Genomic DNA, 22429 nt, shown 5'->3' with positions numbered 1-22429 from the left:
TTTCAATTTAATTTTCACCACAATGTGCTTTTAAAGGTTATGAGTTTTAAGTAAGATGTAAATAAGATATTTGAACCAAGATGATATTTGATGTAGCATTCTCACTTCTTGAAGACACACACATTCCTATAGGAACTTGTTTATGTTAACCTATTTAACACATTATGTGTCATTTCGTGTTGATTTTGAGTTCAAATAAATAAAAACGACAAGATGTGTTAAAACAACACAAAGTGTTTTGTTCCAAAAAGAGATGTGTTAAGTTAAGGACGTGTTGGATGTGTTGTCCTTAATTTGACACAAATTTTAACACATTTTAAAAGTGCATAGTCATAATTTGTTAAGATGCAAGGCAGAATGTTTACAAGCAAAAAAGTCAAATTATCGTGCAGATACTTTGCATATTATATACTTTCCTTCCTACCTTCCTCCTGATTGGCTGATTTATACCAGGAACAACCTGATGTTTTATAAACGAAACTAAAAGAAAGCTTTGCTTTCGGAGCATTTTAGATATTTTGTTAAAGAATGACAAATTTCAAGGAATGCTTGGTCAACAAATACAAAATGAATTGTAGTTAATCATATTAAATAGATAATATTATAGTTATATATTGCTGTATATTAATTTATGTTTGATCAAATTAAAATTTTACCAGTATTGTTATTTTATTGGCTGTTCCCGAGCCAACCAAAACAATCAACACAAGGGACCAAGGGAATCATCTATTATTAAAGCATGTGATGGATAATGAACTATGTGTTTGTATTCATGAGTAAACAACGTGTTCCTGACTCACTTTTATTATTGTGTGCATTGGTACGTCGGGTTGGTAGTTTGCATAGACTTTGACCTTTTGCATAAGAGTTTGAATATTTCAGAGTTCGTTTGAATATTTCAGACACTGATATCAGCCCATCGCTCTATAGATATGTTGTATTTATGCTATGCAGGTTTCCTGAAGCTCAGTGATAGTGCATTGCATTAGCAGCGCAAAAGGTTGTGGGTCCAATGCCAGATAACACATAGTGATCAAATTCATTGTAATGCGCTGTAAGTTGCTTTGGATAAATACATCTGCTAAATGTATTTATAATTAGGATTTATAATTAGGATCCTGTATCAATTGAAAACAATATGTCCTATTACACTTCAAGTTCAGAAGCTTTACATATATCCTGCAGAGGTATCTCTAGATACACCTAATGTTGGTTCACAGTTATAGGTGGTAAAACTGGGCACCTCTGTATTTGTGATATGGTAATTTAAAGGAAATTTAACAAAACACTTATTTTTTATAATAAATAAGTAAATAATAAAGAGATTCGACAATCTATAATTTGACATAACTTTCATTTGTCATGTGAGTAGACATCAGGTCAGATCAGAAAACATTGCACTGGTTTGTTTTCAATATGATCCGGTTACATTGGATGTTTGTTCAGCCTCAGTCTCTCATTACACCAGCATTTTTATTGTTATGTATAAGCCCAGGTGAAAAGGTTCACTAAAATGCACTTAGTAGTAGTATATAAATTTAACTACACTTTAATTTACTTTTTAAAACCTGGGAGAACACTGCATGATTAAGATAGGCTTATTTTGACTCTAATTTTTTTATAGATAGTTTTTCATTGTAATAAAATAAAAGACAACACAGACATTAATTTCAGTTACCAGGTTTTTCAAATTTTATTGTCTTTTTTTTCAGAAAGTTGCACAGCCTTGTAAATAAAAATAAAAACAGGTTGTTTTTCCCAGCAGGCCATCCCCATGACCTACCAACCAAGCAACAGACAACCAGAAGCCGACCATAGGTAAAAGGTTTAGGGATAGGGTTAGGTAATAGTCGACTTCTTGAGTTGTGTAGGTACTTCAGTTGCTTCTCGTTGCGTAGGTTCTTCAGGTTGCTTCTAGTTTTCGATGCTTCATCAGCAGTTCATAGATCTGGCGCTGTACACTGCAGGTCCACTGAACCCCATCCAGATGACTGATGAGGTTTCCAAAGGAAAATCACACAGGAGCCACTAAAACAGGGCAAATCCCTTGGCAGGCAGGTTTTCCTCCTCTCCTCCAAAAAAAACTATAACAAAAAATATTATATTGACATTTATACAGGAAAAAAATATTTTAAAGTTATACACTGTAAAAAATTAGCTGTAATTATGCAGCTGGTTGCCAGTAACTTACTGTAGAAGATAAAGATTGAAAATGTTTCATGTTCATTTAACTTTGAACAAACTGTTGCCAGTAAATAACATAAATGTAAAATCTACAGTAGTTACTGGTAACCAACTGTAATACTGTAATTTTTACAGATTTTTTCACAGTACTTACAAATAAAATGCAAGCATTATAGGCAAAATGCCAAAAGCAATCCTTCGGCAGCGTGATGTCTCATCTTGTAGGCAGTCATCGAATGACAGCTGGAAATGAATCAAGAAATTGATAAACGATTAACACTATATATTTAAATTTATTGTATTTTAAAGTTTTTCATATTTTTTAAGTGCCCTGAAGTATGACAGAAGTAGATCATTTTAATAAGTATGTTTGTACAACGTACACTCTAAAAAACAAACGGTGCTATATAGCACCAAAACAGTTGCTTTGGATCGTAACGATAGAAGAACCATTTTTAGTGCCATATAGCACCGGTGAAGAACCAGTGAAGCACCAGTGAAGCACCTGTGTAGAACCATATAGTGCTATGTAGAACCATATGTGGTGCTATATGGCCCCTATATGGTTCTACACTGGTGCTTCACTGGTGCTTCACTGGTGCTTCACTGGTGCTTCACTGGTTCTTCACCGGTGCTATATGGCACTAAAATGGTTCTTCTATCGTTACGATCCAAAGCAATTGTTTTGGTGCTATATAGCACCGTTTGTTTTTTTAGAGTGTACACAATTTATACTGGTATCGTTTTATTACATTCAAGTACTCTTTGTCAATATCTTAGCACATTTAAATGTTTCAAATAACTAATTCTGGCATTTAGATTAAAATGTTTTTAAGTCATAAAACATTAAAGTAACCCTAAACTTATAAACAGTAGTTTACACGATCACTTACCGTTCTGGAGTTGTGTTCGAATCGCCAGCTGGATCACTGCTTGCAAGTGGGTCATCTCCGCTCCATCTCAGACAAGAGAGTCTGCAGGATTGATAGGACCGACTTGTGCTATCTCCCTCTTTTATGTAGTCATTATAAACTCCTCCCCTTCATCTAAATACTGCTATACAGTCTCGGTTTCATAGTAACTTGAAAGTTTAAACAGTGCATGACGTGTAAGGCTTGACCTGTCTATAAGGAGCAGGATATACACCCAGGTAAAAATAAAGTATACTTGAATGTACCAAAACTAAATACCAGATGTAGTACTTTGTTCATTTTGTGATAAATAAAAGTGTAAAAGTTATACACTACAAAAATACTAAATAAAACTATAGTTCTACTTCAGTGCACTTGAAAAGTATACTAAATACCAGTAATAATTTAATTAATTTGTAGCACTGCAAACAAATTATTTTCAAGAACAAAAATTCTTAGTATTTTGTCTTGTTTTCAGAAAAAATATCTAAAAATTCTTAAATTAGGATGCTTTTTCTTGATCAGCAAAACAATCCAAGAAAATAAGTCTAGTTTTTAGACCAAAAATATCAAATTTAAGTGATTTTGTGAATAAAACAAGCAAAGAAATCTGCCAATGGGGTAAGCAGAAAAATCTTGAACATTTTTCTTAAACACTAAATTCAAGAAAAATTCTAGAAAAATTTGCTTACCCCATTGGCAGATTTTTTTTGCTTGTTTTTGCATCCTGCAAGTTTCAGAACTGAAAACGTCCGTGCTACTGAAATATAACAGTTATTGGCACCAAGCCAGTTTTACAACCAAGTGTGGAATTCGGAGAAATATGAAGTCAAAGTAGAATTGAAGCACCTCCCCATAGCCAAATACAACGACCACTTTTGTAGCCCCGCCCACAGCTTCGCGTGACACACGTGTGTCTCAACAATCAGTAAACATGTCTTTAAAGATTGCCAAATGTAACCAAAATGACTTTTAAATACATTTTTCTGATAGACTTTTATTTTGACGCGGTGATCTGGTAACCATGGTAACGAAGTCTTGGGTTGTGGAAGAACCGCGTGGGAACAACACAGAAGCTAAATACTTTAATTCAGAGGCTCGGAAAATAACATTAGGAATGCGTGGATAAAGGTTGTTTTTGAAGAGTACCAGCTCGCGTGGGGAGTGATTGATTACCTTGTGTACTGTGCGGATTCACTTGTAAAGAAGCAAGTCGATGCTGGATTTGCAGAGAGACTGTGATTAAAAGCACCACTAATATTGGATCTGATGAAAATGACACAGCAAGTAAGACATTTTACTTTATTTAAGTTACCGCGTTTTACTTTTGCTTTGTTAGAAGAGATCGCTTGATATGTCCTGTTGTAACATCCGTGTCTAAACACGTATGTTTGACTGTTTTAATTTACTAAAAACATTAAACGATTAATAAAGGTGCAACACTTAACAATACGCTTGTAATTTAACGGTAGAAATATGCAAAGTTAGTGATAAGGAAGGATTTATCAGCCGCAATTTAGATTCTGATTCCGCTTACTGTGTTGTATACGGTACTTTAGTCACGTCGAGTTTAAAGTTTTGTTTCTACTTTACTATACGTATTGTCATTTATGTGTATCATGTTTAGCACCCAGAATCTTTTGTGGCTCAAACATATATGTGTTCGGCTGCTATTTTCACACATTAATGTTTTTATAACATTTCCCCACATGTAATGACGGGTAATGAAGCTATCCAATCATAGCAGTGGGTGTTTACGTCCAGGTCTTCAATGCGGCCCGCCCCTTCAAACGAAGCTTTTCTCCAGAGAGCCACTAATTCATGTTACAAAATAGCCTATTACTTATTGTTTTTGATGTTTTTGAATGTAAAAACCACGCAAACATCATAAGTAGACATCAGACAACAGTATAAAACAATAAAATCGACAAATTCACCACCCCTTTAAGAATTCATTTTTACTGGAAAACAAGACCAAAACACTAAGACATTTATTTTTTCCAGTGTTTGTATTTCTGAGTAAACAATATGTTAGGTAGGATTCTTGATTCACTTTTATTAGTGTGGTAGTTTGCACTGACCTCGCTATTTTGCATGAGAGGTTAAATATTTCAGAGTTTGCCCATTGTTCTGTAATTATGTTGTATTTATGCAATACAGAGTTCCTGAAGCTCATTGGTAGAGAACTGCACTGGCAGCATAAAAGATCAGAAGAGCTTTTATTGCCAGGTATATTTACACAGGAATTTGTTTTGGTGACAGAAGCTACCACAGCAGAAACAGAATGACAGTGATAATAAAAAAGACAAAAAAAATGTTGTGGATTCAATCCCAGATAACACATATACTGATCAAACGAATACCTTTAACATCCTAAGACCTGGATGTCCATATACGTGGACATAATTTTTTTGTTGTTGCACCAATACTTAATTCTGTGTAACTGGAACCTGTTGTACACAAACGTGGACAATTAAAAATATTTGGTTATTATATTTATTGGTTCCAAAAAAGCTAGAAGATATCTAAAAAAGACAAACCAAAACTCGGGTCTTAGGAGGTTAATGCAGGTTAATGTTAGTTGTTTTGGATAAATACATCTGTCAAATGCATTAATGTAATGTATTTATAATCAAGAACCTGTATAAACTAAAAACAAAATGTCCTATTACATTTGAACATTAGCCCAAGTTCATATGTTAAGATTAGCATATATCTTGCAGAGGTTTCTCTGAATACATCTAATGTTGGTTCACAGTTAGGAAAACCAAGTACCATAGACCCTTTTACAGCTCACGTGATCAAATAGCCTGCGCGCGCATTTGGGCAACAGAAGTGGTGTTATTCCCCATTGGTTCTAACGTGGTAGCAACTCAGAAAGTTTATTAAAACGGTTTCTCAACATCAAAATGTCCCGTTGTTGCGTTTGGTTGCACTAATATAATATACTAATATACGTATATATGTATCTGGCAACTTTATTTTTGGCCATCTGCTAACGTCTTTTATCCACTCCACTATAGTACACGGATCTGGTAGCTGTGTTGAAAATGTTGATAAAGTCAATTTTTTTTAAATAACTTACTGTTTGTGTTGCTTCACTGTTGATTCTTACGATACTTCCGTTGCCTAAATGCGCGCGCATACGCTGCCACGTCATCATTGTGTACAAACAGTAAAAGGGTCTATTGTATTTGTGATATGGTAATTTAAAGAAAATTTAGCAAAAAAAACAACTTTTTTAAAAGCTGGAAATAACTTTTACTTGTTCTGTGAGTAGCAGGTCAGTTCAAAAAACATTTAAGCAGAAACTTCTCTACTGTAGGTTTTTTTTTTCAACAGAATGATCCAATTACATTTTTCATTACACAAGCATTTGTATTTTTATGTATAAGCAGTTGAAAAGTTCACTTAAATACTGTAGTAGTAGTAGTAGTATATAGCTTTTACTTACTTTATTTTTATCTGTGAGAACACTGCATGACTAACAATTCAGTTAAGATGAAGAGTCATTTTGACTTGTTTTAATTAGACAGTTTATATTTTTTCACTGTAAAAATAAGACAACACAGACATTTATTTCAGTTACTAGGTTTTTCAATTGTTATTGTTTTTTTTCTTCTCTTTTTTCAACAAAGATGTGCTCAGTCTTGGAAATAATAATAAAAACAGGGTGTGTTTTTCTGGCGATCACCCTTATAACCACCAACCAAGCAACAGACCAGAAGCCGACCATAGTCGATTTTCCGAGTCCTTATCAGGAGTACAAACAGTCACGAGTATTTCAAACAGGTTGCTTCTAGTTTTTTGCGCTTTATCAGCAGTTCACAGATCTGGTGGTGTACACTTCAGGTCCACTTAACCAACCAGAGGACTGATGAGGTTTCCAAATGAAAACCACACAGGAGCCACTGGCAGTGAACTGAGTGCCCCAATCCCTTGGCAGACGGGTGCCCCTCTTTTCCTGCAAAAAAAACTACAACAAAAAATACTATATTGAGATTTATACAATAAATGTAAAAAACATTAAATTATAGTGAGGTATACTTACAAATAAAATGCATTAGGCATTAGGCAAAATGCCGAAAACCATGCTTCGGCAGCGTGATGTCTCATCCTGTAGGGACAGCTGAAACTGAACCGAGAAATAGACGAATGATGAACTAACACATAAACATTTTGATGGAGTTACAGTTATCACAAAAAAAAACACTTTCTAAACAATATTTCAATATGGCGTATAGACATAATTACATTTTGTAATTATAGATTATAAATACTGTACATAAAAATATGTTATACCATACCCTTGACTAAGTTTGTGAAAATGTACTTGTAGTATTTAAGTATCTTTTTAGTATATTTAAGTATACTATTTTACCAGGGTCAATATCTTGGCACATTTATATTTTTTAAATAACTAATTCTGACATCTAGATTAAAATGTTTTTAAATCATAAAATATGTAAGTGACCCTAAACCTTTAAGCAGTTCGGTATATACATAATCTCGTACCGTTCTTGAGTTGTTCCAGTACATTGTCAGCTGGATCACAGCTTGCAATTGGATCATCTCCACTCCATCTCAGATAAGAGAGTTTGCAGGATTGAAAGGACCGAACTATGCTCTGTCCCTCATTTATAGTCATTATAAACTCCTCCCCTTCATCTACATACTGTTTTCAGTCTTGGTTTCACAGTAAACTGTAAAATAAAACAGTGACGTGTCAGGATTATAGGAGCAGGATATACGCCTTGGTAAAAATGAAGTTATATAATATACCAAAATATACCAGCAAGTACATTTGTGTCCATTTTTAAATAAATAAAAGTGTTAAAGTTAAACATTATACAAATAGTAAATAAAACTTGAGTGCACTTGAAAAGTATACTAAATTCCAGTAATAATTAAATTGATTTGTAGTGTATTGAAATAAATGGTGTCTCAAAATAGCACATTTTAGATGTTTTAAGCTTATCTTAAGAAGTAGGCTAATAAATAATAAAAATACAGCCTTTTCTTCTAAAACTATTAAACAATGGAATTTACTTCCAGGTAGTCTAAAGATGTCTCTAGATTTTAATAATTTTACTAGAAATTTAAAGAAATACATCCTCGATAACCAGCTGTGTCAGCATCAGCTCAATTAAGGTTTTTAAATGTAATTTTAATGTGGATGTTTTGATTAAGTTGTACATATCTTAGGATGTGTTGGTTTTTATAATGTAATGTTTTAATATTGTGTATACCTGCCTGGGGACTGCAGACGGAAAATAGCTTTTGCTAACTCTGGTACAAAACATCTGTTAGAAAAAGATTAATGTTTTTTGTACATTGTCCCTGATAAATAAACAATAAAAATAAATAAAGACAAATTTTTTATTTTTGTATATTAAGTACAAAATTAGTGTATAAAATTAGTACATTAACTAAGTTTTCACCTGGGATATAAAACTTTAATGCGCTCAAAAAAGTAGAGAAATGAGAAAAACCCAAAATATGAATAGGCTATTTTAAACTAAATTTCTTATTAAGATTTATTTTAGTCATTTCATTTTAGTTTAATTTACAGTGTGTTCATAGTTCAGTTTACAACTATTTATTGCATTTTGGCAGAACAAAGTCCAAAAGATCATTCATTCTGTCATTTGCATATATATATATATATATATAGGTATTATTTTGCATTTTAGAATAAGGTAAGGTTCAGTCCCTCAACCAATTGGACCAAAGCCAACAGAAACCAAACAGGGCTTCCCTTATCTTTTTGCATGACATGATGCATTTTATAGCTTTTTTACATGACATCACTGATCCTTATGACACAGGTGATGATTTGAAAACCTGCCAAGTTACACCTCTGTCTCTGCACCGGCATTGGCAGCAGGATTTTTTATCACGTCGTACGTTTGTATCTCCTATAAACAAAACTGATTAACTACATTGTGCATATGCATTATGGTTCAAGTTTGGACACAGAATCTGAACTTAAACTGTAAGAATATAATGACAGTTGGCAGAAAGGACTGCTCCAAAAATTGGTCTTTTAAATTTACTTTTACCAAATTTGCATTGGAGCAAACCAATTAAAATGTATTTTCATCATTGTACAGTATCATCATCTTCAAAACTATCATAAGTTTCACAGATACGTTCTTGAATGGCTTTGTGATATTCACTGTTAGTTGTGATTTTTTAATGTGTGTTAAGCTCACTTTGGAATATCTGAGGTGAAAATGTGAAGTGGCCTCAGTCTCCAGAGGAGGGCTGCAGTGAGCGTGCTCACCCGGCAGCTGAAATTTTCAGCCTGTATGCACGTACACACGCAATTTATTTTTGTAAATATGTGGAATTCAGAAACCACCGTATTTAGGTTCTAAATAAGCAAACTCACTGTTTGAACTGCTCTATGATGCTGTATCTCTTGATGAGGTATGTGCCATCGCAATAATGTCATCAGTCACCCTAAATATAAAGTGACAAGCAGAATGTTTGGTGGATAACAGAATGGAAACTTCATTGCTACACATTCTGGTTTATGCTTGTTTTTTCCTCAATACCATTCCAGCATGTATGGCTATATTCATGGCAGGAACTGGTTAATCTAGTTAGAAAAGACATTTGGTATCTCCAATTGACATTGAGGAGGAGAGGAGCTACAGCAGATGACTATATCAATGTGCAGGTTTTAGCATGCCACTAAGATGTAAAAAAGGTAACAAAAGTGGAAATACAGAGCATAAAAGATCAGAGAATTTTATTTAAACTGTCAGTCAAAATTTGACAGAATTGCAGAATTGTCAAATCGTCTTTACCCATTTGACACATGCTTTTAGCCGAAGTGACACAAACCGGTCTTAAGCTACAGAGTATTCAGACCATTTTTCTCTACATTTCTGAGAATCTGAGAGAAAATCAGATCAAGAATCAGTTTCAAATATTATATAATGTGTAACATTTAGGTCAAATCTTGCAGTCAATACTTTCACACTATTCAGTAAGAGACAGAGGTGAATGTCAGACCTTTTTAAATAGCGACAGTGCTGGGTCACAAAGGGACAAGCCCAGTTATTGAGTTAAATTAACCCAGATTAAAACAACCCACCATTTTGGGTTGAACCAGCCAGGTCGGGTCTGTTCCTTTTTAACCGTATCCACTGCTTCAAAAACAAGAGTTGAGAAGAAATCTCATCAGTTTTAAACACTGTAAGTAAAAGCTGCTAGCACACCACTAACTTAATATTACCAACAAAGCTACAGTAACTAGTGATGGGCAGAGCGAGGCTTCGTGAAACACTGAAACAGTTGAATCAATTGTGTCGAGGCTTCGAAACATGAATCGAAACCGCCTCCACAGTGACACCTAGTGGTCATTTGCACGTATTGCCATAGAGCAGCCTTGACAAGGTTTTAGACGAGCGCTGACAAATTGTATCCCACATGTTGTTTAATTTATACGAGTGATCAGGTGGGAGAGTGGATAATGTCTTCGACTCGCATGCAAAAGCCCGCTGGATCGAACCCCGGAAAACGCATTGTTATTACCGTCGTCACAATTAAGTTACATATTTTTTGTTGTTGTTTTAACATCTGTTTGACAACTACATGAGCTTTTAGGCTCATCATTGTCAATAACTATAAGCTGGTCTATTTAATAAATAAATTGAATAGAGATAAATACCACATAAACAATAAGAAATTAATAAAATATATCAAGCCACCATGTCACATATAAATATCTGCTGTGTGTGGAAGGACTTAGCCTACTTCTTTTTTTACAGATAATTTCTCCAGCCTTTGAAAAACTCCTCTCACAAAAACCCACAAGGTCAATATGCGTTTATTTCACTTTTATAGATATGTGCGATTGTGTTGTCTGTTCCCGACCGTGCCAATCAAACGCTGATTCGGCAGACCACACCTGATGAAACACTTAGTGAAACACTTCGAGGCTTCGTTTGGTCATAGTCACGTGACATGGGTGTTTTGAATCACGCTTCGGATCAGTGTTTCGACACATCTGCGCTTCGGGATCTCGCAAAGCTTCGGAACGACTGTTTCGCGTCAGCCATCCCTAACAGTAACACACAAAGTAGTATTTTACTAGCACGTTCACCTAAAGTAACAGATTTTAAATAACAAAGCAGTCAAGCTTATACATTAGTTCATTACTGCTTCACTTACAAATTGCTGAATTACAAAAAGCTTTCGCCTCTGAGCTGCAATTATTATTATTATTTTTTTTAAACTATTGTTTTATTAAGAATTTTTCAGACTTACCAATAACTATTCATCCAAAAAAATGGTTCAGGATTACATAGAGATAACATGACAAAGATGTATAGAGAGAATCAATCCAACATAGCTATGCTGCATGCAGGAACATGGCTTCAAAGCTGACCCAGCCATTGACTTAATCCTTATCATGTCATAAATACGAATTATACATCGACGAATTATAGTAAATCTATTTATATGAAACATGATGTACCCAGCACAGAACTACTAAGAATTTAGAGATTTATATTATTTATTTATAGTAAAAAATTGTCATAAGTTAAAGAACAAGAAACATTTCTCCGACTCTAAGAAAGTTTTTATAACCTTGTAATTTACAAGTTGATGCACATTGTGCATTTCTGTACATTCTAAAGTCTTAATTTTTTTTTGTATTGTACATCTATACGTTTTTTATTTTTGTATTGTATGGTTAGTAAAAGTTAAATCCCCAGAGGGATCTGTTTGTCTGTCTATCCGGTAGTACAATATATTTGTTTATTATCAAAGGCTGAAATACTAAGTAAAACTATGTGCATGGAGTCTGTCAGGTTTCACACAACTTTTATTTAGTGGGGGTTTCCGTGTGGCTTTTAGCTTTATAAGTGTTATAAATTGATTTGTGTTCCTCGTCTGCTGTCAAACTGTTTCTCTGTGACTGTATTATAGTCACAGAGAAACAGTTTGACAGCAGACGAGGAACACAAATCAATCTGCAATCATGACATTCTTAAAAACATCACTGTAACACTGGGACAGATCACTTGCTAAAATCCCCTGCCACATAACCAAGTGTAACATTGAGATGCAGTACATGAATCCCTCTTATCTTACATCAGCTGGCCTTCACTTTGAGCTGGACCTTATATTTAGGCCTATCTAATGAGCATTACTGTAGTTATTACTCATTATACAAGCACTATACTTTATAACTATACCAAGCTGTCAGATATAAAGAGTAACATATATTACTGTTTATATTCAGACAGAACATTACATCTCATTTACATGTACACTATGTGCATCATGTTTACACTATATACACTGTTTGAACACATTTACATTCCTATAAGAATATAAATATGCAAATATTGCATAAGAGTCATTCCTGCAATTCAGTAATTTTACGTCCCTAAAAGTCCCCAATGTAAATTGTGGTATTTATATTAAACGTCAGCTGAAATAATTCTGTTTTTATCCTAAAAGAGTTCTTTAATATGTTTCTTTTATCCACCTGAAGTTCAAATTGTATTAATTTTAGATGTTTTTTTTTTAAATGGATAGTCATTTTCCTCACAAGCTCCATTTTAAAATGCACTTGCAAAGTGAAAGTTTATTAAAATGTATGTTATGAAATTTACATTTTTAATCGTCCTTGTTAAATGTAAATGTCCCTTTTATAATTAACCTAACAAAAAAGAATGTTTCATTTCCCAAAAGTCAAAATTATCAAATTGTAGGAATGACCCACCAAACATTGTTAGCAAAACTTAAAGAATATTCTGAAAGCTATGCTATCAGAAAACAAACAAGTAAACACACATCTTCAGTAGGTGCAACACTGCAGAGCTACTTGACTTGAACAATGAATAAAAAGGCACTGACCGGCCCCTATATTCAAAACAAAAGCATCCATTATAGAGCCATTTTTTTATCATGTGTGTTCCCTGGGTTCGACCCATAACCTTTTGCGCTGGTAACACAATGCTTTGAGCTATGCCGGAGCACAATGAACACCAGGCACCACTGTTTACGAGGCAGGCGCTTTGACCATAAGCCACAGCACCACCACAAACTTTGGTCCAGTGTCTCTGCTGAATTTTTCTTATCAGTGGTGTGGCATCTATCCTTGGCAACAAATGTTTATTCCATCACCTCTGCTATTAGCATCTCCATTTTTATCATCATCATCATCATCATCATCATCCTCTTCTTCAATTTCCATTGATAACATCTGTTAATAGAAACCAAATATGAAGAAAATGTAAAATATAATGTCATCATTATAATAATTGTAAAATATTACATACATGTAAATAATATTGCTGCTGCTACTATAACTACTACTACTACTACTACTACTACTAATAATAATAATAATAATAATAAAACAGAACAAATTAGCTTGGGTCTATCTATCTATCTATCTATCTATCTATCTATCTATCTATCTATCTATCTATCTATCTATCTATCTTTCAATCTGAAATTGTCTTGGTTTTCATCACTAACAATGCTGCTACCAAACACCATGAATATGCATATGGAAAGATTACCTCAAGAATAAAAGTGTAATGCAAGTGTAAAACATTTGACTAACCATTTCCGCACCTTCAAAACTTCATGAAAATAGCTCTAGAACACTCCACCCAATTCCTAAGAACGGAAAATCTTTGTGTGTAATGATCTGCAGGGAAATGAGAAGGGAGTTAGAGTTCTTTCATCACTTTTAGTTAGTGTCATTGCACAGAAAATATATGTATATTTTTAAATGTAAATATATTAACAATGTAAATATATCGATCAAAAAGTATAAGTGATACACTCACATTGGGCCCTATTTTAACGATCTAAGCGCATTGTCTAAAGCGCACAGCGCAACATCTAAATGGGCGTGTCCGAATCCACTTTTGCTAATTTAACGACGGGAAAAATGGATTTTGCGCCGAGCGCATGGTCGAAAAGGGTAGGTCCTATTGTAATGGGAGTATTTTGGGCGTAACGTGCAATAAACCAATGAGAGTCTCTGCTCTCATCCCCTTTAAAAGCTAGTTGCGCTGGCGTTATGTCTAATCCCTATTTAGATGACGGACTTTGTAAACTGAAAAAATAAGCGGAGGAAGAAGATCCCCAGTTTAAGATTAATGTTAAATAATTGTGTTGTTTTTCACTTGTATTGAAATTGTTATTTTTTTATCAAAACCTTTAAAACCCGTTTTCTTTTAGTCATGGAAGTAAAAAGCAGGCTTGTAATTGCTTTTAATGTATATCAATATCATCAAAAAATTATTTACAAGCATGTAAGATAAGGTTTGTACTCTAAAAATACTTTATTTGTAATAAACAGGAGATAAAGAATTTACAAACGGCTCTCCTCACGTTTCAGCACTTTGGACAGCGTTTTTTTTTAGCAAAGAGTTTTTTTAAGCATTACTTAAAAATGTTTCTCATCTCACCATATCCACAGGTACAGAGTCATCATAGACAATAAATCCGTGAGGTAGCATTAAAAAAAAAACATTTAAAAACAGACGCATTTGTTTAAAGCAAAGCATTTATTTACTTAGCAGGCTGCAGGTGAAGCAGCTCTTTGCGCCTTCTAACGTCTCATAATCTGTCCTCATTTATGTCCAAGAGATTCAATAATAATCTTTTACATTCAATCCTTTAATCTTTCATATTTAAAAGCATTTTTGTGCTGCTGCGCATTATGTACCTTGTGATAAGCAAACCCGCGTTGTCCTCCCGTGTTTAGGCGCATTTTACTAATGCGCTCTTTAAATAACATAAAACACATTGCGCCATTGACTTTAGACTTTAGACCAGGTTTTTGTTGGTCAATGGCGTAGTCTATTTTAGTTGCCTCAAAATAGCAACGCGCCAACAATGCGCCTGAACACACCTCGTTTTCAGACCAGAACGCCCATGGGCGCAAAAGGGGGCGCAAATGCAATTGCTATTTAAACAACGCGGCGCTAAACGTGAAAATTAGGGTGGAAACTAGCGAAAGACACTTGCGTCGCGCATTGCGCTGCATTGCGCCGGGTGTAAGATAGAGCCCATAAAGTCTAAATTAAATTAAATTAAATTAATTATTATTTATTTGTAAGTATTCTTGATATCAATAGTTTTAAGTGGCATTTCAAAGAAAAAATACTTAAAAAAATCTTGGCTGCCTTAATTTTTTGTTGAATCAACTCAAGTCATGTCAACTAAGTTGCTACAACTTATTAAATGAAGTTGAATTTTTTTAACCATATTTTATAAGTTATAACAACTCATCTGTAGTTATAACAACTCATCTCAAATAATAGTAACTTGAAATGACTTGTAAATCTGAGTTGATTCAACAAAAAAAATTCAGGCAGCAAAGATTTTTTTACAGTGTGTAAACAAAATGTAATCTCCAACTAATATCTTTTAATCTGAACCTATAAACTAAATCCATTTTTTTTTTCATAAATAAACACATTCATGCTAGACAATATGTATAAACAATTGACAAAAATGACAGCATTTGACAGCATGAATACTGTAAATAAATACAGCATGAAATTAAAACAATTTAACCTACTATTTTAAGTTTTGGCTTGTGAAAAGTTAACATCACTTAAAAAATCAACTTGAAATTGTTGAACCTAATTTTTTAGGTTAAAGTAACATAAAAATATATGTTAAGTTGACAGAAATGCTGTGTAATTTTTACAGTGTATTGATTGCAGTAATTTTGTAATAAAGATCTTACCGTCTAAATGATTTACTTTTATTTCAGACCAGCGCATTAGTGACAAATCTAGACTCTGCAGACTTTTATTTATACTTTCCTTAAATGGGCTGATTTGTAGCAACCAATCCCATTCAAACACGATCCAACATAAATGAAAGTGAAGAATAAGTGTGCTTGAAAGGTATTTCAGAGATCTGAATAATGTACACCTGAATTCCCCTTTTCCATTTTGCATTATGTCAGGCATTCATTGGAATTAATTAATTGTTAACAAAAGATAATAACACACTAGATTAATCACTATTACATTTACGCATTTGGTAGCACTTTTTTTCAAAGTGACTTATGCTGCATTTAAATACATCTGTGAGTTATCTGGAGATTGAAATCACAAACTAACACAGTCACTACCAAATGAGCTGCAGGAATAGTTAATAATTTCACTATTATAACATTTAGATATTATAACATTTAACTATTATATTATATAATATTTAATTTATATAACAATTGGTAGACAATGTTTTTAAATTAAATCACTGGATGAAACTTTGTAACATTCATATTACTCTCTGATACATTTTAAAGCAGATCTGACACAAGTTTGAATGTGATCCACTGCCGTCCATCCAATTCTTCTATTGTGCACTTAGAGGACTTTGCTAAAAATTCGACATGGCGTTTAGCAGGTTCAGCCAACAAAGCTCTATTTCTGAATCGCCTGAGGCTGGGATTAAGGGTGTTTGAAGCAAATGTATTTTAGGACTGTATGTGCTGAGGGCAATCGGTCAATATCATTATCTTTTTTTCTCAATTATTTATTAGTGTGTCACTAACAAATTGCTTTCAATTTTAAGCTCTCTCTTGGACAACTATAGTTTTATACATTTTTCCAGTCATAATAGTAAAAAAAACTCTATAAATAAAAGAATAAAAGTAACTTTAGGCGTAATAAAAGTACACTTTCCAAAATAATATGTTAATCACTAACACATCATGGGGCAGTTTCCTGGACAGGGTATAGATTAATCCAGGACTACTCTTAGTTATATTAGATCATTTAAGTATTTTTTACAAATGTACCATACAAAAAACAATACTTGTGTAAATCTTGAGACAATACAATGGCACTGATGTTAAGCTCAAACATGCATATATTTAACAAATTTAGGGTCGGTTTCCCGGACAGGGCTTATCCTCGTCCCAGACTAAAATGCATGTTTGAGCTGTCTTGATTTGTGTGGATCTGCATATATCATTACAATGTGCATCCTAGCTGTCAGAAATAAACAGTTTATTATATTAACAATATTAGTAACAAATCAATAACATATTTCCTAATGAATGCAATCATTTTTGTAATAAAGAGCTTCCCGTGTAAATGTCTTAGACCCGAGTATTAGCAGGCAGATCTGTAATGCAGACACACTGCTGGCATTTAAATTTCTCTTTGTAAACTTTCTGATTGGCTGACCTGTAGCTAGCAACCAATCCTGTTCAGGCACGATTAAATAGTTTTACATAAATTTAAGTGAAAAAAGTTTTGCAAGTGCAATGCTTGGGATAATAATAGAGAAACTACATTTATTATAACCAAACACATTAAATCTTAAATTATTTTCCATTATAAGGGTAATTGTTTAATATTTTGATTGCCGTGTAATTTAACTGATTTTAAATGATTTGCTTATTTTTGCTTTTATTATAGTTTATTTATTAATGCAAAGATCAAGTTGGTATTGTAATATATAATGTATAGCTACAACACTCAAAAAACAACACTCCTTTATCACACAACTTTATTTAGGAGGGGAGTTACCACGTGGCTTACTAGCTAGTGTAATACAGTCACAGTTATGACATGAAGAACATCAATGCTAATAATCCCCTAGCCACATAACTAAGTACAACAATAATCTCCCAATACGACATGAGTGCCGCCGGTGTTGTGACCAGCGGGGCTTCATTTAGGCTAGACCTAAGTCCTTAAATTCGGACATGAGTAATGCATGAGTTACTTTACCCATTACATTCTCATTTATGTCTACACTTGTTGCATAGTGTGTGCACTAGCAGTGTGTGATATTGGTGTATTGTGTTTTAATAAGTTATCAGAACTCTGTGAATTCAACTTTGTAAGCACAACCTGCAGATTGGGTGTGCTTGTTGACCACGTCCTGGTGAGCATGTAGTCCCGCACTAAACACGCTCTTTATGGCTGAATGCCAGTATTGTGGCATTAAACCTCTTGAGGTAAAAGACGATTCAAACAGTGATCTTTTACCTCTGCCCCTGATCTCTGCTACTCCAAAAAACCATCTGCTAGTTATTCTGGAGAGTTACTCAGACCAATCAGCCATAAATTATCTTTAACCATAAAACATTTACACCTGGGCTTTAATAGGGCAGTGACCCCCTAGTTTATGAGCAAAATGCATCCATGAATGTTGCCCGTCCAGCCCATCCTGTTTGTTTAAAATTGGATGCTTATGAGTGACTACAGTGAAACAATTGCAGTAATTTAAGTCCTGCTGAAATAACTTGAAGTCATCAAGTGCTTTGCTCACGAGCACAATGGTGGATTAGGAAGATTGTGTTCACATCTTCAAACCTCTGGACCAGCAGCTCGGATCTTTAACCATCAGGTTTCCACCACTCCATGTTTATTTCTTTCTTTCCTCCATGGTTTCTTCAGGCTCGCACAAACAGGCACAAAAGCAATGCCGATCTGAAGAACAGAGATGCTGCTGCCACTGTACAGCAGAAACCTTGCGAGATGCATCGTCCCCACGGAAGATTCTGTGTCACGTCACGGTTTGCCATGCTTGTTTGCGCATGGCAGGCGAGGGTTTTTTGTTTGTGACTCTTTGTCACAACAGGAACTGTGTGTTCGACTGGGCTACTGGTTTGTATCAGCAAATCAACACAGTTTGTGGTCCAGCGTGTCTCTTTTGGTGTTTTCTAACACTGGATACAAGGTCTGGAGCATATACCCTTAGCAGCAGATGCTTATTCCAGCACCCTGGTTATCTTCATCATCATTATCATCTTCATCATCCTCTCCTTCGCTGTCCCCTGCTAAGCTCTGTTTGAGGAGAACATATCATTTTAATATTAATAAGAACATTACTAAATAAAGGCATTAAATACTACTACTACTGCTAAGAATATGATAATATAAAAACAAGCAAATTGAGAAAATGTCTCTATTTTAGATTTAAAAAATTAAAAGCACTGTTAGCTGCTTTATCAAATCCACAAATGTAAATCTTATGTGCCTCTAAAACATTTTCTTTTCCATTGTGTGCCTGCAAAAAATAATAGGGGATTTTCACGCTGAAACTGAAAGCGGAAGTATCGGCATGAAAATCCCCTATTGCAAATATAAACACTTCAGAGAAGTTCCAGAAGTTTTTTTTTTTAAGTGTCTATGAGGCTTTAAAACTTTCAACATTTGGGGGCAGGCTGTGCAGCAAACTTTTGTTTTGTAAGAGACAATCTTAAACATATAATTTAATTAATTACAGGAAGTGAATAAAAAATAAAATAAAGGAATACATATTTATCTACAGTTTATTCAAAGTTGCATGCAGTGTAATTCCACAATTGACAATAAAAACAACATTTATATAAACACAATGAATAAGGTTAAATAATCTTACCATAATCACAATAAGTTTCGATTCAAGGCAGAAGGTTTGCAAGCGACAAGGTCAAATCTATTGTGTAGAGACTTTGCATAGTTTTTATACTTTCCTTTATATCTCCCTCCTCATTGGCTGACTTATAGAAGCCAATCCTGTCCAGGCACAATGTAATATTTTCGTATAAACGAAAGTGAAAGCTTTGCTTTCAGAGCATTTTAGATGTGTTTGTTAATGAATAACAAATATCAAGCAATGCTTGATAAAAAATACAAAATGAATAAGTTAATCATATTAGATAGATAATATTATATGTATATACAGCTATACTGAAACATTTGATGTTTCATAAAATTAAAATCTTAAATTATTGTATAGCTGGTCCATTGTTTCCTTAAGTTGCTTTGGATAAAATGTTAATGTCCCTAGCCAACCGAAACAAAACCACAGGGAATTTTCTATTATTAAAGCATGTGATGGAAAAGGAACTCCACCTAACTACCTTGTGTTTGTATTCACAAGTAAACAACATGTTAGGGAGGATTTATGACTCACGTTTATTATTGTGTGCATTGGTTTTGCATAGACTTCGACATTTTAAATTTTCATAGTTTCCCTAACACATTGATATTAACCCATTGTATTTATCATATGCTATGCAGAGATCTTGAAGCTAAAATGTAGTGCACTGCATGAGCAGCGCAAAAGGTTGTGGGTTCAATCCCAGATAACATACTGATCAAATTCATATGCGCTGTAAGTTGTTTTGGATAAATACATCTGCTAAATGTCAACTGAAAACAAAATGTCCATATTTCTTGCAGAGCTATCTCTAAATATATCTAATGTTGGTTCACAGTTATAGGAAAAACTGGGTACCTCTGTATTTGTAATATGGTAATTAAAAGAAAATGTAGCCAAACACTTTTTTATTAAGATGGATTCACTAAAATGCACTTAGTTGTAGTATATAACGTTTACACTTTTATTTACTTTGTTTTAACACTGCATCTTAACCAATTTAGTTAAGATATAGGCTCATTCTTTTTATAGATGTTTTTTGTTACTATAATAATATAAAAGACAACACAGACATTAATTTCAGTTACCAGATTTTTCAATTTTTATTGTCTTTTTTCGGAAAGTTGCGCAGCCTTGGAAATAAAAATAAAAAAAGGTTGTGTTTCACAGCAGGCCATCCCCATGACCTACCAACCAAGCAACAGACAACCAGAAGCCGACCATAGGTAAAAGGTTTAGGGATAGGGTTAGGTAATAGTCGACTTTCTGTGTCATTTGTTGAGTTGTGTAGGTTTTTAGGTTGCTTCAAGTTGTCAGTGCTTCATCAGCAGTTCATAGATCTGGCGCTGTACACTGCAGGTCCACTGAACCCCATCCAGAGGACTGATGAGGTTTCCAAAGGAAAACCACACAGGAGCCACTAAAACAGGGCAGTGGACCCGAGTGCCCAAATCCCTTGGCAGACAGGTTTTCCTCCTCTCCTCCAAAAAAACCTATAACAAAAAATATTATATTGACATTTATACAGAAAGTTTTATAAAAAAAGAAAACAATATTATGAAGTTAGGTAGCCTACTTACAAATAAAATGCAAGCATTAGGCAAAATGCCAAAAGACATCCTTCAGCAGCGTGATGTCTCATCTTGCAGGCAGTCATCGAATGACAGCTGAAAATGAATCAAAAAATTGATTTACACTAAAACTAACACTAAAAACAGTATATCTGTTTATTTATATATATTTTTTTTTAAATGCCCAGAAGTATGACTGAAGTAGATACTTTTAATTGGTATGTTTGTAATGTACAAATTAACTCTTTTATTTAGCAAAATGTACGAATAACACTGTACTACACATGTACTTAAGTATCTTTTTACTATTTAGTATTTACCTGGATTAATATCTTGGCATATTTATATTTTTCAAATAACGGACTCTGATGTGCCTTTAGATCAAAAGGTTTGGAAATTATGAAAAATGTATAAACAATAGTTTAATATGATCACTTACCGTTCTGGAGTTGTTCCAGTACATTGACAGTTGGATCACTGCTTGCAAGTGGATCATCTCCGCTCCATCTCAGACAAGAGAGTCTGCAGGATTGAAAGGACCGACTTGTGCTCTCTTCCTCATTTATAGTCATTATAAACTCCTCCCCTTCATCTAAATACTGTTGACAGTCTCGGTTTCACAGTAAACTGAAAGTTTAAACAGTGACGTGTCAGGCTTGATGTGTGTATGAGAAATAAAGCATACTTGAATGTACCAAAACAAAATACCAGTAAGTACATGTACATTGTAAATTTTGTGATAAATAAAAGAGTTATACACTACAAATATACTAAATAAAACTATAGTTCTTAAATTAAGATGCTTTTTCTTGATGAGCAAAAATCTAGTTTTTAGACCAAAAATGCCAAATGTAAGTGATTTTGTGTATAAAACAAGAAAAAAATCTGCCAATGGGGTAAGCAAAAAATCTTGAAAATTTTTCTTAAACACTAAATTCAAGAAAAAAATGCTCACCCCATTGGCAGATTTTGTTGCTTGTTTCATGCACAAAATCACTTAAATTTGATATTTTTGGTCTAAAAACTAGATTTTTGCTCATCAAGAAAAAGCATCTTAATTTAAGAATTTTTAGATATTTTTTTACTGAAAACAAGATAAAAATACTAATAATTTGTTTCTTGAAAATCTGACTCTATTTCTTAGAATTTTTGTCTTGTTTTCAGTAGAAATATCTAAAAATTCTTAAATTAAGATGTATTTTCTTGATGAGCAAAATGACGTAAGAAAAAAAGTCTAGTTTTTAGACAAAACTATACAATTTAAGTGAATTTGTGCTTAAAACAAGCAAAAATATCTGCCAATGGGGTGAGAAAATTTTGCTTAAATTAAGTGTTGAAGAAAAAAGAAATCTTATTTTTAGATTTTTTTCTCAC

At 33.7% G+C, this 22429-nt stretch overlaps 5 long non-coding RNA genes across 6 annotated transcripts; all 5 read right to left on the bottom strand.

Annotated features, from left to right (window-relative positions):
• Positions 1–1668: 1668 nt before the first annotated feature.
• On the bottom strand, positions 1669–3174 carry LOC135773793 (uncharacterized). Its single transcript, XR_010543586.2, has 3 exons — positions 3078–3174; positions 2339–2427; positions 1669–2084 (listed from the first exon to the last, which is right to left on the bottom strand). It is a non-coding gene; the product is annotated as an uncharacterized lncRNA (long non-coding RNA).
• A 3430-nt stretch (positions 3175–6604) lies between these two features.
• Positions 6605–7784, bottom strand: LOC135773789 (uncharacterized). Its single transcript, XR_010543581.2, has 3 exons — positions 7611–7784; positions 7147–7230; positions 6605–7071 (listed from the first exon to the last, which is right to left on the bottom strand). It is a non-coding gene; the product is annotated as an uncharacterized lncRNA (long non-coding RNA).
• A 4135-nt stretch (positions 7785–11919) lies between these two features.
• On the bottom strand, positions 11920–15900 carry LOC135773790 (uncharacterized). The gene is made up of 3 exons (XR_010543582.1): positions 15838–15900; positions 13693–13779; positions 11920–13326 (listed from the first exon to the last, which is right to left on the bottom strand). It is a non-coding gene; the product is annotated as an uncharacterized lncRNA (long non-coding RNA).
• A 1704-nt stretch (positions 15901–17604) lies between these two features.
• On the bottom strand, positions 17605–19821 carry LOC135773791 (uncharacterized). The gene is made up of 2 exons (XR_010543583.1): positions 19482–19821; positions 17605–18904 (listed from the first exon to the last, which is right to left on the bottom strand). It is a non-coding gene; the product is annotated as an uncharacterized lncRNA (long non-coding RNA).
• Positions 19822–20562: 741 nt separating this feature from the next.
• LOC135773792 (uncharacterized) lies at positions 20563–21649 on the bottom strand. 2 transcript variants are annotated; one of them, XR_010543585.1, is made up of 3 exons: positions 21495–21649; positions 21061–21151; positions 20563–20977 (listed from the first exon to the last, which is right to left on the bottom strand). It is a non-coding gene; the product is annotated as an uncharacterized lncRNA (long non-coding RNA). The 2 variants fall into 2 exon arrangements; XR_010543584.1 differs by having other exon boundaries at positions 21065–21151.
• Positions 21650–22429: the final 780 nt, after the last annotated feature.

The sequence above is a fragment of the Paramisgurnus dabryanus genome, chromosome 9, assembly GCF_030506205.2.
Source record: "Paramisgurnus dabryanus chromosome 9, PD_genome_1.1, whole genome shotgun sequence".
Classification (NCBI taxonomy): Eukaryota; Metazoa; Chordata; class Actinopteri; order Cypriniformes; family Cobitidae; genus Paramisgurnus; species Paramisgurnus dabryanus.
Note: the sequence above shows the minus strand (reverse complement) of the source record. Positions and strands in the feature narration are given on the sequence as shown.